The sequence below is a fragment of the Hyla sarda genome, unplaced genomic scaffold (genome assembly GCF_029499605.1).
Source record: "Hyla sarda isolate aHylSar1 unplaced genomic scaffold, aHylSar1.hap1 scaffold_188, whole genome shotgun sequence".
Lineage (NCBI taxonomy): Eukaryota > Metazoa > Chordata > Amphibia > Anura > Hylidae > Hyla > Hyla sarda.
Window position 1 is genome coordinate 424,712 of NW_026608532.1, and position 16,603 is coordinate 441,314.

Consider the following 16,603-nt stretch of genomic DNA (forward strand, 5'->3'; position numbering starts at 1 on the left):
TTGAATAAGCATTGCTGCACTGATGGGGTATGCATTAGACGAAAAAAAAGAAGAAAAAGAAGAATAATACGCCCAGAAAAGAGGCGAAAAGGAGAAAAACGTAAAAAAACGTGAAAAAAAAGTAAGAGGAAGAGAAGGGAAAAAAAGGTGGAAATGGGTTTAAAAGTGATTTCGGCGGAGAAATATATATATATATATATATATATATATATATATATATATATATACGCGCACACACACACATATATATAAACGTATTCTCCGTTGAGATATTGCAGCCGCTGCTGTGTCCAGGCCCAGGAGCCTTAGCACTGTGCTGTGATGTCACTCAATACCACTGACATCACTAGGTGTAAACAACATCTCTCCTTTGCTGTGTATGTGACTATGGAGCTGTTTGGTGATGTCGTCTATTATGGCCTTCATAGAAGCAACAGGAGATTGTTGCATCCATCTAGAACCCTCAGAACTACAGTGCTATGATGTCACTCACTTCCACAGGCCTTGCAGAGTGTAAACAACAACAACCCAGCTTTGTTGTGTATGTAACCATAGGGATTTGTGATGTCACCTAGAACCTTCACAGCAGCGACAGCTTTATGAGGAGCATCAGCACTGCTCTGCCTGAGCAGAACCATCACCGCCATAGGTTGTCAAATAACCCGGGTTTAACCCACACAGGTAAGTCCAATGGGGTGCAGGCATGTCCTCTATGCTTACAGCTTCCCGTGGGTGTTGGTTTGATACCGTTTGGGGACAGCCAAGGAGGCATCTGCAGGCAACAAAGGTAGGTGTGTGCTTGTGTGTGTGTTTCCTATGCAGATCCTAAGCCCAGTGTCACATGCAAGTAGGAGGAGTAAGAAGGGTTCCTGGCAAATCCGGGTTATGGGTTGCATTTAAAAAGGCCCCGTGGGAGTGCAATGGGCCCCTGTCTTGCTGCTTAGCAATAATGGTATGGGTTTAGGTTCTGCTGTGTGTACTGGTGGTTGACTGCCCCCCAGCCCAGAGTGTGCATGGAAAATTGTCTGGCAGCCTCCCTGACAGCAAGCAGTGATAGTGCCCATGAAGGGGACCTTGTTGGGCCCGCCCCTTTCACGGATATCGCTTCTCGGCCTTTTGGCTAAGATCAAGTGTAGTATCTGTTCTTATCAGTTTAATATCTGATACGTCCCCTATCTGGGGACCATATATTAAATGGATTTTTGAGAACGGGGGCCGATTTCGAAGCTTGCTTCCGTCGCCCTATGCATTGACCCGATATGGCAGTATCTTCGGGTACAGTGCACCACCCCCTTACAGGGTTAAAAAGAAAGATTCCTACTTTCATTGCTACCTGCTTGCTGGCTAGCCAGCTAGCCAGCCCTGTGGGCCTTGCTGCTGCTGCTGCTGCAGCCAAAAAACAAAAGGTGGTGCTGCTGCTGCTTCTGCTTCTGCTTGTGTCTGGCCGCTGTTGGAGCGTCCAGGCACAGGACTTCTGCTGCTGCTGACTAAATGGCCTCCTTAATTGGATCATTTGAGTAGCCAGCACACCTGTGCAGGTAGGGCATGACATGATAGGCAGCTGCCTTGATAGCGGGTGGGTGCTGAATGTTCCTAATTGACAAAATAAGATTAATGCTTATGAAGAAATATAAAATCTCATCCCTTCCCCAATATCGCGCCACACCCCTACCCCTTAATTCCCTGGTTGAACTTGATGGACATATGTCTTTTTTCGACCGTACTAACTATGTAACTATGTAACATAACATGGGGGGGGGGGGTCTCCTGGCTGTTCACACAGGTGTGTCATTGCTGTACATTGACCATGCATTGCTTCTGTGGTATTGCAAAGGCAAAGACAAATGCTTCCAGCCATCCATTGCACTAATGGATTGGTCATCAGCTGGCTGTCTATGTCCCGCATCAATATAGACCAAAGTACAGAGGGTTAGGCTATGCTATTGTGCACCTACCTGATGCATCAGAAGGTGCGAGGCCCTTGCTAAATTCTGTGCACAGACTTTGAGATCTATGCTTTAGACTGTATCTAAACCTGCTCCAACATGGACTGACATTCTGGCCTACTTTCAGCCGATGCGACTTGTCTGTCGCTGAACAGTCGCTTTTTATGTATTCAGCACCTATGTATAATGTTGTAAAAATGCTCTAGAAGCTAAAGTCGCAGAAATGTCACACATATTTGGCCTGCAACTTTCTGTGCGACAAATTCAGACAGGAAAAATCAGTATAAATCCTTAGAAAATTATCCCCCAGTGTCTCCATCTGCTGGCGGTATTGAATAAGCATTGCTGCACTGATGGGGTATGCATTAGACGAAAAAAAAGAAGAAAAAGAAGAATAATACGCCCAGAAAAGAGGCGAAAAGGAGAAAAACGTAAAAAAACGTGAAAAAAAAGTAAGAGGAAGAGAAGGGAAAAAAAGGTGGAAATGGGTTTAAAAGTGATTTCGGCGGAGAAATATATATATATATATATATATATATATATATATATATATATATATATATATATATACGCGCACACACACACATATATATAAACGTATTCTCCGTTGAGATATTGCAGCCGCTGCTGTGTCCAGGCCCAGGAGCCTTAGCACTGTGCTGTGATGTCACTCAATACCACTGACATCACTAGGTGTAAACAACATCTCTCCTTTGCTGTGTATGTGACTATGGAGCTGTTTGGTGATGTCGTCTATTATGGCCTTCATAGAAGCAACAGGAGATTGTTGCATCCATCTAGAACCCTCAGAACTACAGTGCTATGATGTCACTCACTTCCACAGGCCTTGCAGAGTGTAAACAACAACAACCCAGCTTTGTTGTGTATGTAACCATAGGGATTTGTGATGTCACCTAGAACCTTCACAGCAGCGACAGCTTTATGAGGAGCATCAGCACTGCTCTGCCTGAGCAGAACCATCACCGCCATAGGTTGTCAAATAACCCGGGTTTAACCCACACAGGTAAGTCCAATGGGGTGCAGGCATGTCCTCTATGCTTACAGCTTCCCGTGGGTGTTGGTTTGATACCGTTTGGGGACAGCCAAGGAGGCATCTGCAGGCAACAAAGGTAGGTGTGTGCTTGTGTGTGTGTTTCCTATGCAGATCCTAAGCCCAGTGTCACATGCAAGTAGGAGGAGTAAGAAGGGTTCCTGGCAAATCCGGGTTATGGATTGCATTTAAAAAGGCCCCGTGGGAGTGCAATGGGCCCCTGTCTTGCTGCTTAGCAATAATGGTATGGGTTTAGGTTCTGCTGTGTGTACTGGTGGTTGACTGCCCCCCAGCCCAGAGTGTGCATGGAAAATTGTCTGGCAGCCTCCCTGACAGCAAGCAGTGATAGTGCCCATGAAGGGGACCTTGTTGGGCCCGCCCCTTTCACGGTTATCGCTTCTCGGCCTTTTGGCTAAGATCAAGTGTAGTATCTGTTCTTATCAGTTTAATATCTGATACGTCCCCTATCTGGGGACCATATATTAAATGGATTTTTGAGAACGGGGGCCGATTTCGAAGCTTGCTTCCGTCGCCCTATGCATTGACCCGATATGGCAGTATCTTCGGGTACAGTGCACCACCCCCTTACAGGGTTAAAAAGAAAGATTCCTACTTTCATTGCTACCTGCTTGCTGGCTAGCCAGCTAGCCAGCCCTGTGGGCCTTGCTGCTGCTGCTGCTGCAGCCAAAAAACAAAAGGTGGTGCTGCTGCTGCTTCTGCTTCTGCTTGTGTCTGGCCGCTGTTGGAGCGTCCAGGCACAGGACTTCTGCTGCTGCTGACTAAATGGCCTCCTTAATTGGATCATTTGAGTAGCCAGCACACCTGTGCAGGTAGGGCATGACATGATAGGCAGCTGCCTTGATAGCGGGTGGGTGCTGAATGTTCCTAATTGACAAAATAAGATTAATGCTTATGAAGAAATATAAAATCTCATCCCTTCCCCAATATCGCGCCACACCCCTACCCCTTAATTCCCTGGTTGAACTTGATGGACATATGTCTTTTTTCGACCGTACTAACTATGTAACTATGTAACATAACATGGGGGGGGGGGGTCTCCTGGCTGTTCACACAGGTGTGTCATTGCTGTACATTGACCATGCATTGCTTCTGTGGTATTGCAAAGGCAAAGACAAATGCTTCCAGCCATCCATTGCACTAATGGATTGGTCATCAGCTGGCTGTCTATGTCCCGCATCAATATAGACCAAAGTACAGAGGGTTAGGCTATGCTATTGTGCACCTACCTGATGCATCAGAAGGTGCGAGGCCCTTGCTAAATTCTGTGCACAGACTTTGAGATCTATGCTTTAGACTGTATCTAAACCTGCTCCAACATGGACTGACATTCTGGCCTACTTTCAGCCGATGCGACTTGTCTGTCGCTGAACAGTCGCTTTTTATGTATTCAGCACCTATGTATAATGTTGTAAAAATGCTCTAGAAGCTAAAGTCGCAGAAATGTCACACATATTTGGCCTGCAACTTTCTGTGCGACAAATTCAGACAGGAAAAATCAGTATAAATCCTTAGAAAATTATCCCCCAGTGTCTCCATCTGCTGGCGGTATTGAATAAGCATTGCTGCACTGATGGGGTATGCATTAGACGAAAAAAAAGAAGAAAAAGAAGAATAATACGCCCAGAAAAGAGGCGAAAAGGAGAAAAACGTAAAAAAACGTGAAAAAAAAGTAAGAGGAAGAGAAGGGAAAAAAAGGTGGAAATGGGTTTAAAAGTGATTTCGGCGGAGAAATATATATATATATATATATATATATACGCGCACACACACACATATATATAAACGTATTCTCCGTTGAGATATTGCAGCCGCTGCTGTGTCCAGGCCCAGGAGCCTTAGCACTGTGCTGTGATGTCACTCAATACCACTGACATCACTAGGTGTAAACAACATCTCTCCTTTGCTGTGTATGTGACTATGGAGCTGTTTGGTGATGTCGTCTATTATGGCCTTCATAGAAGCAACAGGAGATTGTTGCATCCATCTAGAACCCTCAGAACTACAGTGCTATGATGTCACTCACTTCCACAGGCCTTGCAGAGTGTAAACAACAACAACCCAGCTTTGTTGTGTATGTAACCATAGGGATTTGTGATGTCACCTAGAACCTTCACAGCAGCGACAGCTTTATGAGGAGCATCAGCACTGCTCTGCCTGAGCAGAACCATCACCGCCATAGGTTGTCAAATAACCCGGGTTTAACCCACACAGGTAAGTCCAATGGGGTGCAGGCATGTCCTCTATGCTTACAGCTTCCCGTGGGTGTTGGTTTGATACCGTTTGGGGACAGCCAAGGAGGCATCTGCAGGCAACAAAGGTAGGTGTGTGCTTGTGTGTGTGTTTCCTATGCAGATCCTAAGCCCAGTGTCACATGCAAGTAGGAGGAGTAAGAAGGGTTCCTGGCAAATCCGGGTTATGGATTGCATTTAAAAAGGCCCCGTGGGAGTGCAATGGGCCCCTGTCTTGCTGCTTAGCAATAATGGTATGGGTTTAGGTTCTGCTGTGTGTACTGGTGGTTGACTGCCCCCCAGCCCAGAGTGTGCATGGAAAATTGTCTGGCAGCCTCCCTGACAGCAAGCAGTGATAGTGCCCATGAAGGGGACCTTGTTGGGCCCGCCCCTTTCACGGTTATCACTTCTCGGCCTTTTGGCTAAGATCAAGTGTAGTATCTGTTCTTATCAGTTTAATATCTGATACGTCCCCTATCTGGGGACCATATATTAAATGGATTTTTGAGAACGGGGGCCGATTTCGAAGCTTGCTTCCGTCGCCCTATGCATTGACCCGATATGGCAGTATCTTCGGGTACAGTGCACCACCCCCTTACAGGGTTAAAAAGAAAGATTCCTACTTTCATTGCTACCTGCTTGCTGGCTAGCCAGCTAGCCAGCCCTGTGGGCCTTGCTGCTGCTGCTGCTGCAGCCAAAAAACAAAAGGTGGTGCTGCTGCTGCTTCTGCTTCTGCTTGTGTCTGGCCGCTGTTGGAGCGTCCAGGCACAGGACTTCTGCTGCTGCTGACTAAATGGCCTCCTTAATTGGATCATTTGAGTAGCCAGCACACCTGTGCAGGTAGGGCATGACATGATAGGCAGCTGCCTTGATAGCGGGTGGGTGCTGAATGTTCCTAATTGACAAAATAAGATTAATGCTTATGAAGAAATATAAAATCTCATCCCTTCCCCAATATCGCGCCACACCCCTACCCCTTAATTCCCTGGTTGAACTTGATGGACATATGTCTTTTTTCGACCGTACTAACTATGTAACTATGTAACATAACATGGGGGGGGGGGGTCTCCTGGCTGTTCACACAGGTGTGTCATTGCTGTACATTGACCATGCATTGCTTCTGTGGTATTGCAAAGGCAAAGACAAATGCTTCCAGCCATCCATTGCACTAATGGATTGGTCATCAGCTGGCTGTCTATGTCCCGCATCAATATAGACCAAAGTACAGAGGGTTAGGCTATGCTATTGTGCACCTACCTGATGCATCAGAAGGTGCGAGGCCCTTGCTAAATTCTGTGCACAGACTTTGAGATCTATGCTTTAGACTGTATCTAAACCTGCTCCAACATGGACTGACATTCTGGCCTACTTTCAGCCGATGCGACTTGTCTGTCGCTGAACAGTCGCTTTTTATGTATTCAGCACCTATGTATAATGTTGTAAAAATGCTCTAGAAGCTAAAGTCGCAGAAATGTCACACATATTTGGCCTGCAACTTTCTGTGCGACAAATTCAGACAGGAAAAATCAGTATAAATCCTTAGAAAATTATCCCCCAGTGTCTCCATCTGCTGGCGGTATTGAATAAGCATTGCTGCACTGATGGGGTATGCATTAGACGAAAAAAAAGAAGAAAAAGAAGAATAATACGCCCAGAAAAGAGGCGAAAAGGAGAAAAACGTAAAAAAACGTGAAAAAAAAGTAAGAGGAAGAGAAGGGAAAAAAAGGTGGAAATGGGTTTAAAAGTGATTTCGGCGGAGAAATATATATATATATATATATATATATATATATATATATATATATATACGCGCACACACACACATATATATAAACGTATTCTCCGTTGAGATATTGCAGCCGCTGCTGTGTCCAGGCCCAGGAGCCTTAGCACTGTGCTGTGATGTCACTCAATACCACTGACATCACTAGGTGTAAACAACATCTCTCCTTTGCTGTGTATGTGACTATGGAGCTGTTTGGTGATGTCGTCTATTATGGCCTTCATAGAAGCAACAGGAGATTGTTGCATCCATCTAGAACCCTCAGAACTACAGTGCTATGATGTCACTCACTTCCACAGGCCTTGCAGAGTGTAAACAACAACAACCCAGCTTTGTTGTGTATGTAACCATAGGGATTTGTGATGTCACCTAGAACCTTCACAGCAGCGACAGCTTTATGAGGAGCATCAGCACTGCTCTGCCTGAGCAGAACCATCACCGCCATAGGTTGTCAAATAACCCGGGTTTAACCCACACAGGTAAGTCCAATGGGGTGCAGGCATGTCCTCTATGCTTACAGCTTCCCGTGGGTGTTGGTTTGATACCGTTTGGGGACAGCCAAGGAGGCATCTGCAGGCAACAAAGGTAGGTGTGTGCTTGTGTGTGTGTTTCCTATGCAGATCCTAAGCCCAGTGTCACATGCAAGTAGGAGGAGTAAGAAGGGTTCCTGGCAAATCCGGGTTATGGATTGCATTTAAAAAGGCCCCGTGGGAGTGCAATGGGCCCCTGTCTTGCTGCTTAGCAATAATGGTATGGGTTTAGGTTCTGCTGTGTGTACTGGTGGTTGACTGCCCCCCAGCCCAGAGTGTGCATGGAAAATTGTCTGGCAGCCTCCCTGACAGCAAGCAGTGATAGTGCCCATGAAGGGGACCTTGTTGGGCCCGCCCCTTTCACGGTTATCGCTTCTCGGCCTTTTGGCTAAGATCAAGTGTAGTATCTGTTCTTATCAGTTTAATATCTGATACGTCCCCTATCTGGGGACCATATATTAAATGGATTTTTGAGAACGGGGGCCGATTTCGAAGCTTGCTTCCGTCGCCCTATGCATTGACCCGATATGGCAGTATCTTCGGGTACAGTGCACCACCCCCTTACAGGGTTAAAAAGAAAGATTCCTACTTTCATTGCTACCTGCTTGCTGGCTAGCCAGCTAGCCAGCCCTGTGGGCCTTGCTGCTGCTGCTGCTGCAGCCAAAAAACAAAAGGTGGTGCTGCTGCTGCTTCTGCTTCTGCTTGTGTCTGGCCGCTGTTGGAGCGTCCAGGCACAGGACTTCTGCTGCTGCTGACTAAATGGCCTCCTTAATTGGATCATTTGAGTAGCCAGCACACCTGTGCAGGTAGGGCATGACATGATAGGCAGCTGCCTTGATAGCGGGTGGGTGCTGAATGTTCCTAATTGACAAAATAAGATTAATGCTTATGAAGAAATATAAAATCTCATCCCTTCCCCAATATCGCGCCACACCCCTACCCCTTAATTCCCTGGTTGAACTTGATGGACATATGTCTTTTTTCGACCGTACTAACTATGTAACTATGTAACATAACATGGGGGGGGGGGGGTCTCCTGGCTGTTCACACAGGTGTGTCATTGCTGTACATTGACCATGCATTGCTTCTGTGGTATTGCAAAGGCAAAGACAAATGCTTCCAGCCATCCATTGCACTAATGGATTGGTCATCAGCTGGCTGTCTATGTCCCGCATCAATATAGACCAAAGTACAGAGGGTTAGGCTATGCTATTGTGCACCTACCTGATGCATCAGAAGGTGCGAGGCCCTTGCTAAATTCTGTGCACAGACTTTGAGATCTATGCTTTAGACTGTATCTAAACCTGCTCCAACATGGACTGACATTCTGGCCTACTTTCAGCCGATGCGACTTGTCTGTCGCTGAACAGTCGCTTTTTATGTATTCAGCACCTATGTATAATGTTGTAAAAATGCTCTAGAAGCTAAAGTCGCAGAAATGTCACACATATTTGGCCTGCAACTTTCTGTGCGACAAATTCAGACAGGAAAAATCAGTATAAATCCTTAGAAAATTATCCCCCAGTGTCTCCATCTGCTGGCGGTATTGAATAAGCATTGCTGCACTGATGGGGTATGCATTAGACGAAAAAAAAGAAGAAAAAGAAGAATAATACGCCCAGAAAAGAGGCGAAAAGGAGAAAAACGTAAAAAAACGTGAAAAAAAAGTAAGAGGAAGAGAAGGGAAAAAAAGGTGGAAATGGGTTTAAAAGTGATTTCGGCGGAGAAATATATATATATATATATATATACGCGCACACACACACATATATATAAACGTATTGAGATATTGCAGCCGCTGCTGTGTCCAGGCCCAGGAGCCTTAGCACTGTGCTGTGATGTCACTCAATACCACTGACATCACTAGGTGTAAACAACATCTCTCCTTTGCTGTGTATGTGACTATGGAGCTGTTTGGTGATGTCGTCTATTATGGCCTTCATAGAAGCAACAGGAGATTGTTGCATCCATCTAGAACCCTCAGAACTACAGTGCTATGATGTCACTCACTTCCACAGGCCTTGCAGAGTGTAAACAACAACAACCCAGCTTTGTTGTGTATGTAACCATAGGGATTTGTGATGTCACCTAGAACCTTCACAGCAGCGACAGCTTTATGAGGAGCATCAGCACTGCTCTGCCTGAGCAGAACCATCACCGCCATAGGTTGTCAAATAACCCGGGTTTAACCCACACAGGTAAGTCCAATGGGGTGCAGGCATGTCCTCTATGCTTACAGCTTCCCGTGGGTGTTGGTTTGATACCGTTTGGGGACAGCCAAGGAGGCATCTGCAGGCAACAAAGGTAGGTGTGTGCTTGTGTGTGTGTTTCCTATGCAGATCCTAAGCCCAGTGTCACATGCAAGTAGGAGGAGTAAGAAGGGTTCCTGGCAAATCCGGGTTATGGATTGCATTTAAAAAGGCCCCGTGGGAGTGCAATGGGCCCCTGTCTTGCTGCTTAGCAATAATGGTATGGGTTTAGGTTCTGCTGTGTGTACTGGTGGTTGACTGCCCCCCAGCCCAGAGTGTGCATGGAAAATTGTCTGGCAGCCTCCCTGACAGCAAGCAGTGATAGTGCCCATGAAGGGGACCTTGTTGGGCCCGCCCCTTTCACGGTTATCGCTTCTCGGCCTTTTGGCTAAGATCAAGTGTAGTATCTGTTCTTATCAGTTTAATATCTGATACGTCCCCTATCTGGGGACCATATATTAAATGGATTTTTGAGAACGGGGGCCGATTTCGAAGCTTGCTTCCGTCGCCCTATGCATTGACCCGATATGGCAGTATCTTCGGGTACAGTGCACCACCCCCTTACAGGGTTAAAAAGAAAGATTCCTACTTTCATTGCTACCTGCTTGCTGGCTAGCCAGCTAGCCAGCCCTGTGGGCCTTGCTGCTGCTGCTGCTGCAGCCAAAAAACAAAAGGTGGTGCTGCTGCTGCTTCTGCTTCTGCTTGTGTCTGGCCGCTGTTGGAGCGTCCAGGCACAGGACTTCTGCTGCTGCTGACTAAATGGCCTCCTTAATTGGATCATTTGAGTAGCCAGCACACCTGTGCAGGTAGGGCATGACATGATAGGCAGCTGCCTTGATAGCGGGTGGGTGCTGAATGTTCCTAATTGACAAAATAAGATTAATGCTTATGAAGAAATATAAAATCTCATCCCTTCCCCAATATCGCGCCACACCCCTACCCCTTAATTCCCTGGTTGAACTTGATGGACATATGTCTTTTTTCGACCGTACTAACTATGTAACTATGTAACATAACATGGGGGGGGGGGGTCTCCTGGCTGTTCACACAGGTGTGTCATTGCTGTACATTGACCATGCATTGCTTCTGTGGTATTGCAAAGGCAAAGACAAATGCTTCCAGCCATCCATTGCACTAATGGATTGGTCATCAGCTGGCTGTCTATGTCCCGCATCAATATAGACCAAAGTACAGAGGGTTAGGCTATGCTATTGTGCACCTACCTGATGCATCAGAAGGTGCGAGGCCCTTGCTAAATTCTGTGCACAGACTTTGAGATCTATGCTTTAGACTGTATCTAAACCTGCTCCAACATGGACTGACATTCTGGCCTACTTTCAGCCGATGCGACTTGTCTGTCGCTGAACAGTCGCTTTTTATGTATTCAGCACCTATGTATAATGTTGTAAAAATGCTCTAGAAGCTAAAGTCGCAGAAATGTCACACATATTTGGCCTGCAACTTTCTGTGCGACAAATTCAGACAGGAAAAATCAGTATAAATCCTTAGAAAATTATCCCCCAGTGTCTCCATCTGCTGGCGGTATTGAATAAGCATTGCTGCACTGATGGGGTATGCATTAGACGAAAAAAAAGAAGAAAAAGAAGAATAATACGCCCAGAAAAGAGGCGAAAAGGAGAAAAACGTAAAAAAACGTGAAAAAAAAGTAAGAGGAAGAGAAGGGAAAAAAAGGTGGAAATGGGTTTAAAAGTGATTTCGGCGGAGAAATATATATATATATATATATATATATATATATATATATATATACGCGCACACACACACATATATATAAACGTATTCTCCGTTGAGATATTGCAGCCGCTGCTGTGTCCAGGCCCAGGAGCCTTAGCACTGTGCTGTGATGTCACTCAATACCACTGACATCACTAGGTGTAAACAACATCTCTCCTTTGCTGTGTATGTGACTATGGAGCTGTTTGGTGATGTCGTCTATTATGGCCTTCATAGAAGCAACAGGAGATTGTTGCATCCATCTAGAACCCTCAGAACTACAGTGCTATGATGTCACTCACTTCCACAGGCCTTGCAGAGTGTAAACAACAACAACCCAGCTTTGTTGTGTATGTAACCATAGGGATTTGTGATGTCACCTAGAACCTTCACAGCAGCGACAGCTTTATGAGGAGCATCAGCACTGCTCTGCCTGAGCAGAACCATCACCGCCATAGGTTGTCAAATAACCCGGGTTTAACCCACACAGATAAGTCCAATGGGGTGCAGGCATGTCCTCTATGCTTACAGCTTCCCGTGGGTGTTGGTTTGATACCGTTTGGGGACAGCCAAGGAGGCATCTGCAGGCAACAAAGGTAGGTGTGTGCTTGTGTGTGTGTTTCCTATGCAGATCCTAAGCCCAGTGTCACATGCAAGTAGGAGGAGTAAGAAGGGTTCCTGGCAAATCCGGGTTATGGATTGCATTTAAAAAGGCCCCGTGGGAGTGCAATGGGCCCCTGTCTTGCTGCTTAGCAATAATGGTATGGGTTTAGGTTCTGCTGTGTGTACTGGTGGTTGACTGCCCCCCAGCCCAGAGTGCGCATGGAAAATTGTCTGGCAGCCTCCCTGACAGCAAGCAGTGATAGTGCCCATGAAGGGGACCTTGTTGGGCCCGCCCCTTTCACGGTCATCGCTTCTCGGCCTTTTGGCTAAGATCAAGTGTAGTATCTGTTCTTATCAGTTTAATATCTGATACGTCCCCTATCTGGGGACCATATATTAAATGGATTTTTGAGAACGGGGGCCGATTTCGAAGCTTGCTTCCGTCGCCCTATGCATTGACCCGATATGGCAGTATCTTCGGGTACAGTGCACCACCCCCTTACAGGGTTAAAAAGAAAGATTCCTACTTTCATTGCTACCTGCTTGCTGGCTAGCCAGCTAGCCAGCCCTGTGGGCCTTGCTGCTGCTGCTGCTGCAGCCAAAAAACAAAAGGTGGTGCTGCTTCTGCTTCTGCTTGTGTCTGGCCGCTGTTGGAGCGTCCAGGCACAGGACTTCTGCTGCTGCTGACTAAATGGCCTCCTTAATTGGATCATTTGAGTAGCCAGCACACCTGTGCAGGTAGGGCATGACATGATAGGCAGCTGCCTTGATAGCGGGTGGGTGCTGAATGTTCCTAATTGACAAAATAAGATTAATGCTTATGAAGAAATATAAAATCTCATCCCTTCCCCAATATCGCGCCACACCCCTACCCCTTAATTCCCTGGTTGAACTTGATGGACATATGTCTTTTTTCGACCGTACTAACTATGTAACTATGTAACATAACATGGGGGGGGGGGGTCTCCTGGCTGTTCACACAGGTGTGTCATTGCTGTACATTGACCATGCATTGCTTCTGTGGTATTGCAAAGGCAAAGACAAATGCTTCCAGCCATCCATTGCACTAATGGATTGGTCATCAGCTGGCTGTCTATGTCCCGCATCAATATAGACCAAAGTACAGAGGGTTAGGCTATGCTATTGTGCACCTACCTGATGCATCAGAAGGTGCGAGGCCCTTGCTAAATTCTGTGCACAGACTTTGAGATCTATGCTTTAGACTGTATCTAAACCTGCTCCAACATGGACTGACATTCTGGCCTACTTTCAGCCGATGCGACTTGTCTGTCGCTGAACAGTCGCTTTTTATGTATTCAGCACCTATGTATAATGTTGTAAAAATGCTCTAGAAGCTAAAGTCGCAGAAATGTCACACATATTTGGCCTGCAACTTTCTGTGCGACAAATTCAGACAGGAAAAATCAGTATAAATCCTTAGAAAATTATCCCCCAGTGTCTCCATCTGCTGGCGGTATTGAATAAGCATTGCTGCACTGATGGGGTATGCATTAGACGAAAAAAAAGAAGAAAAAGAAGAATAATACGCCCAGAAAAGAGGCGAAAAGGAGAAAAACGTAAAAAAACGTGAAAAAAAAGTAAGAGGAAGAGAAGGGAAAAAAAGGTGGAAATGGGTTTAAAAGTGATTTCGGCGGAGAAATATATATATATATATATATATATATATATATATATATATATATACGCGCACACACACACATATATATAAACGTATTCTCCGTTGAGATATTGCAGCCGCTGCTGTGTCCAGGCCCAGGAGCCTTAGCACTGTGCTGTGATGTCACTCAATACCACTGACATCACTAGGTGTAAACAACATCTCTCCTTTGCTGTGTATGTGACTATGGAGCTGTTTGGTGATGTCGTCTATTATGGCCTTCATAGAAGCAACAGGAGATTGTTGCATCCATCTAGAACCCTCAGAACTACAGTGCTATGATGTCACTCACTTCCACAGGCCTTGCAGAGTGTAAACAACAACAACCCAGCTTTGTTGTGTATGTAACCATAGGGATTTGTGATGTCACCTAGAACCTTCACAGCAGCGACAGCTTTATGAGGAGCATCAGCACTGCTCTGCCTGAGCAGAACCATCACCGCCATAGGTTGTCAAATAACCCGGGTTTAACCCACACAGGTAAGTCCAATGGGGTGCAGGCATGTCCTCTATGCTTACAGCTTCCCGTGGGTGTTGGTTTGATACCGTTTGGGGACAGCCAAGGAGGCATCTGCAGGCAACAAAGGTAGGTGTGTGCTTGTGTGTGTGTTTCCTATGCAGATCCTAAGCCCAGTGTCACATGCAAGTAGGAGGAGTAAGAAGGGTTCCTGGCAAATCCGGGTTATGGATTGCATTTAAAAAGGCCCCGTGGGAGTGCAATGGGCCCCTGTCTTGCTGCTTAGCAATAATGGTATGGGTTTAGGTTCTGCTGTGTGTACTGGTGGTTGACTGCCCCCCAGCCCAGAGTGTGCATGGAAAATTGTCTGGCAGCCTCCCTGACAGCAAGCAGTGATAGTGCCCATGAAGGGGACCTTGTTGGGCCCGCCCCTTTCACGGTTATCGCTTCTCGGCCTTTTGGCTAAGATCAAGTGTAGTATCTGTTCTTATCAGTTTAATATCTGATACGTCCCCTATCTGGGGACCATATATTAAATGGATTTTTGAGAACGGGGGCCGATTTCGAAGCTTGCTTCCGTCGCCCTATGCATTGACCCGATATGGCAGTATCTTCGGGTACAGTGCACCACCCCCTTACAGGGTTAAAAAGAAAGATTCCTACTTTCATTGCTACCTGCTTGCTGGCTAGCCAGCTAGCCAGCCCTGTGGGCCTTGCTGCTGCTGCTGCTGCAGCCAAAAAACAAAAGGTGGTGCTGCTGCTGCTTCTGCTTCTGCTTGTGTCTGGCCGCTGTTGGAGCGTCCAGGCACAGGACTTCTGCTGCTGCTGACTAAATGGCCTCCTTAATTGGATCATTTGAGTAGCCAGCACACCTGTGCAGGTAGGGCATGACATGATAGGCAGCTGCCTTGATAGCGGGTGGGTGCTGAATGTTCCTAATTGACAAAATAAGATTAATGCTTATGAAGAAATATAAAATCTCATCCCTTCCCCAATATCGCGCCACACCCCTACCCCTTAATTCCCTGGTTGAACTTGATGGACATATGTCTTTTTTCGACCGTACTAACTATGTAACTATGTAACATAACATGGGGGGGGGGGGTCTCCTGGCTGTTCACACAGGTGTGTCATTGCTGTACATTGACCATGCATTGCTTCTGTGGTATTGCAAAGGCAAAGACAAATGCTTCCAGCCATCCATTGCACTAATGGATTGGTCATCAGCTGGCTGTCTATGTCCCGCATCAATATAGACCAAAGTACAGAGGGTTAGGCTATGCTATTGTGCACCTACCTGATGCATCAGAAGGTGCGAGGCCCTTGCTAAATTCTGTGCACAGACTTTGAGATCTATGCTTTAGACTGTATCTAAACCTGCTCCAACATGGACTGACATTCTGGCCTACTTTCAGCCGATGCGACTTGTCTGTCGCTGAACAGTCGCTTTTTATGTATTCAGCACCTATGTATAATGTTGTAAAAATGCTCTAGAAGCTAAAGTCGCAGAAATGTCACACATATTTGGCCTGCAACTTTCTGTGCGACAAATTCAGACAGGAAAAATCAGTATAAATCCTTAGAAAATTATCCCCCAGTGTCTCCATCTGCTGGCGGTATTGAATAAGCATTGCTGCACTGATGGGGTATGCATTAGACGAAAAAAAAGAAGAAAAAGAAGAATAATACGCCCAGAAAAGAGGCGAAAAGGAGAAAAACGTAAAAAAACGTGAAAAAAAAGTAAGAGGAAGAGAAGGGAAAAAAAGGTGGAAATGGGTTTAAAAGTGATTTCGGCGGAGAAATATATATATATATATATATATATATATATATATATATATATATACGCGCACACACACACATATATATAAACGTATTCTCCGTTGAGATATTGCAGCCGCTGCTGTGTCCAGGCCCAGGAGCCTTAGCACTGTGCTGTGATGTCACTCAATACCACTGACATCACTAGGTGTAAACAACATCTCTCCTTTGCTGTGTATGTGACTATGGAGCTGTTTGGTGATGTCGTCTATTATGGCCTTCATAGAAGCAACAGGAGATTGTTGCATCCATCTAGAACCCTCAGAACTACAGTGCTATGATGTCACTCACTTCCACAGGCCTTGCAGAGTGTAAACAACAACAACCCAGCTTTGTTGTGTATGTAACCATAGGGATTTGTGATGTCACCTAGAACCTTCACAGCAGCGACAGCTTTATGAGGAGCATCAGCACTGCTCTGCCTGAGCAGAACCATCACCGCCATAGGTTGTCAAATAACCCGGGTTTAACCCACACAGGTAAGTCCAATGGGGTGCAGGCA

The 16,603-nt window shown here is 46.0% G+C and overlaps 7 non-coding genes across 7 annotated transcripts; all 7 read left to right on the forward strand.

Moving 5' to 3' along the window:
• The first annotated feature begins 1,100 nt into the window (after positions 1–1,100).
• Positions 1,101–1,291, forward strand: LOC130315592 (U2 spliceosomal RNA). Its single transcript, XR_008863064.1, has one exon. It is a non-coding gene; the product is annotated as a U2 spliceosomal RNA (small nuclear RNA).
• Positions 1,292–3,389: 2,098 nt separating this feature from the next.
• LOC130315594 (U2 spliceosomal RNA) lies at positions 3,390–3,580 on the forward strand. The gene has a single exon (XR_008863066.1). It is a non-coding gene; the product is annotated as a U2 spliceosomal RNA (small nuclear RNA).
• Positions 3,581–5,648: 2,068 nt separating this feature from the next.
• LOC130315615 (U2 spliceosomal RNA) lies at positions 5,649–5,839 on the forward strand. The gene has a single exon (XR_008863085.1). It is a non-coding gene; the product is annotated as a U2 spliceosomal RNA (small nuclear RNA).
• A 2,088-nt stretch (positions 5,840–7,927) lies between these two features.
• On the forward strand, positions 7,928–8,118 carry LOC130315595 (U2 spliceosomal RNA). The gene has a single exon (XR_008863067.1). It is a non-coding gene; the product is annotated as a U2 spliceosomal RNA (small nuclear RNA).
• Positions 8,119–10,176: 2,058 nt separating this feature from the next.
• On the forward strand, positions 10,177–10,367 carry LOC130315597 (U2 spliceosomal RNA). Its single transcript, XR_008863068.1, has one exon. It is a non-coding gene; the product is annotated as a U2 spliceosomal RNA (small nuclear RNA).
• A 2,084-nt stretch (positions 10,368–12,451) lies between these two features.
• On the forward strand, positions 12,452–12,642 carry LOC130315598 (U2 spliceosomal RNA). Its single transcript, XR_008863069.1, has one exon. It is a non-coding gene; the product is annotated as a U2 spliceosomal RNA (small nuclear RNA).
• A 2,080-nt stretch (positions 12,643–14,722) lies between these two features.
• LOC130315599 (U2 spliceosomal RNA) lies at positions 14,723–14,913 on the forward strand. Its single transcript, XR_008863070.1, has one exon. It is a non-coding gene; the product is annotated as a U2 spliceosomal RNA (small nuclear RNA).
• The last annotated feature ends 1,690 nt before the right edge of the window (positions 14,914–16,603 follow it).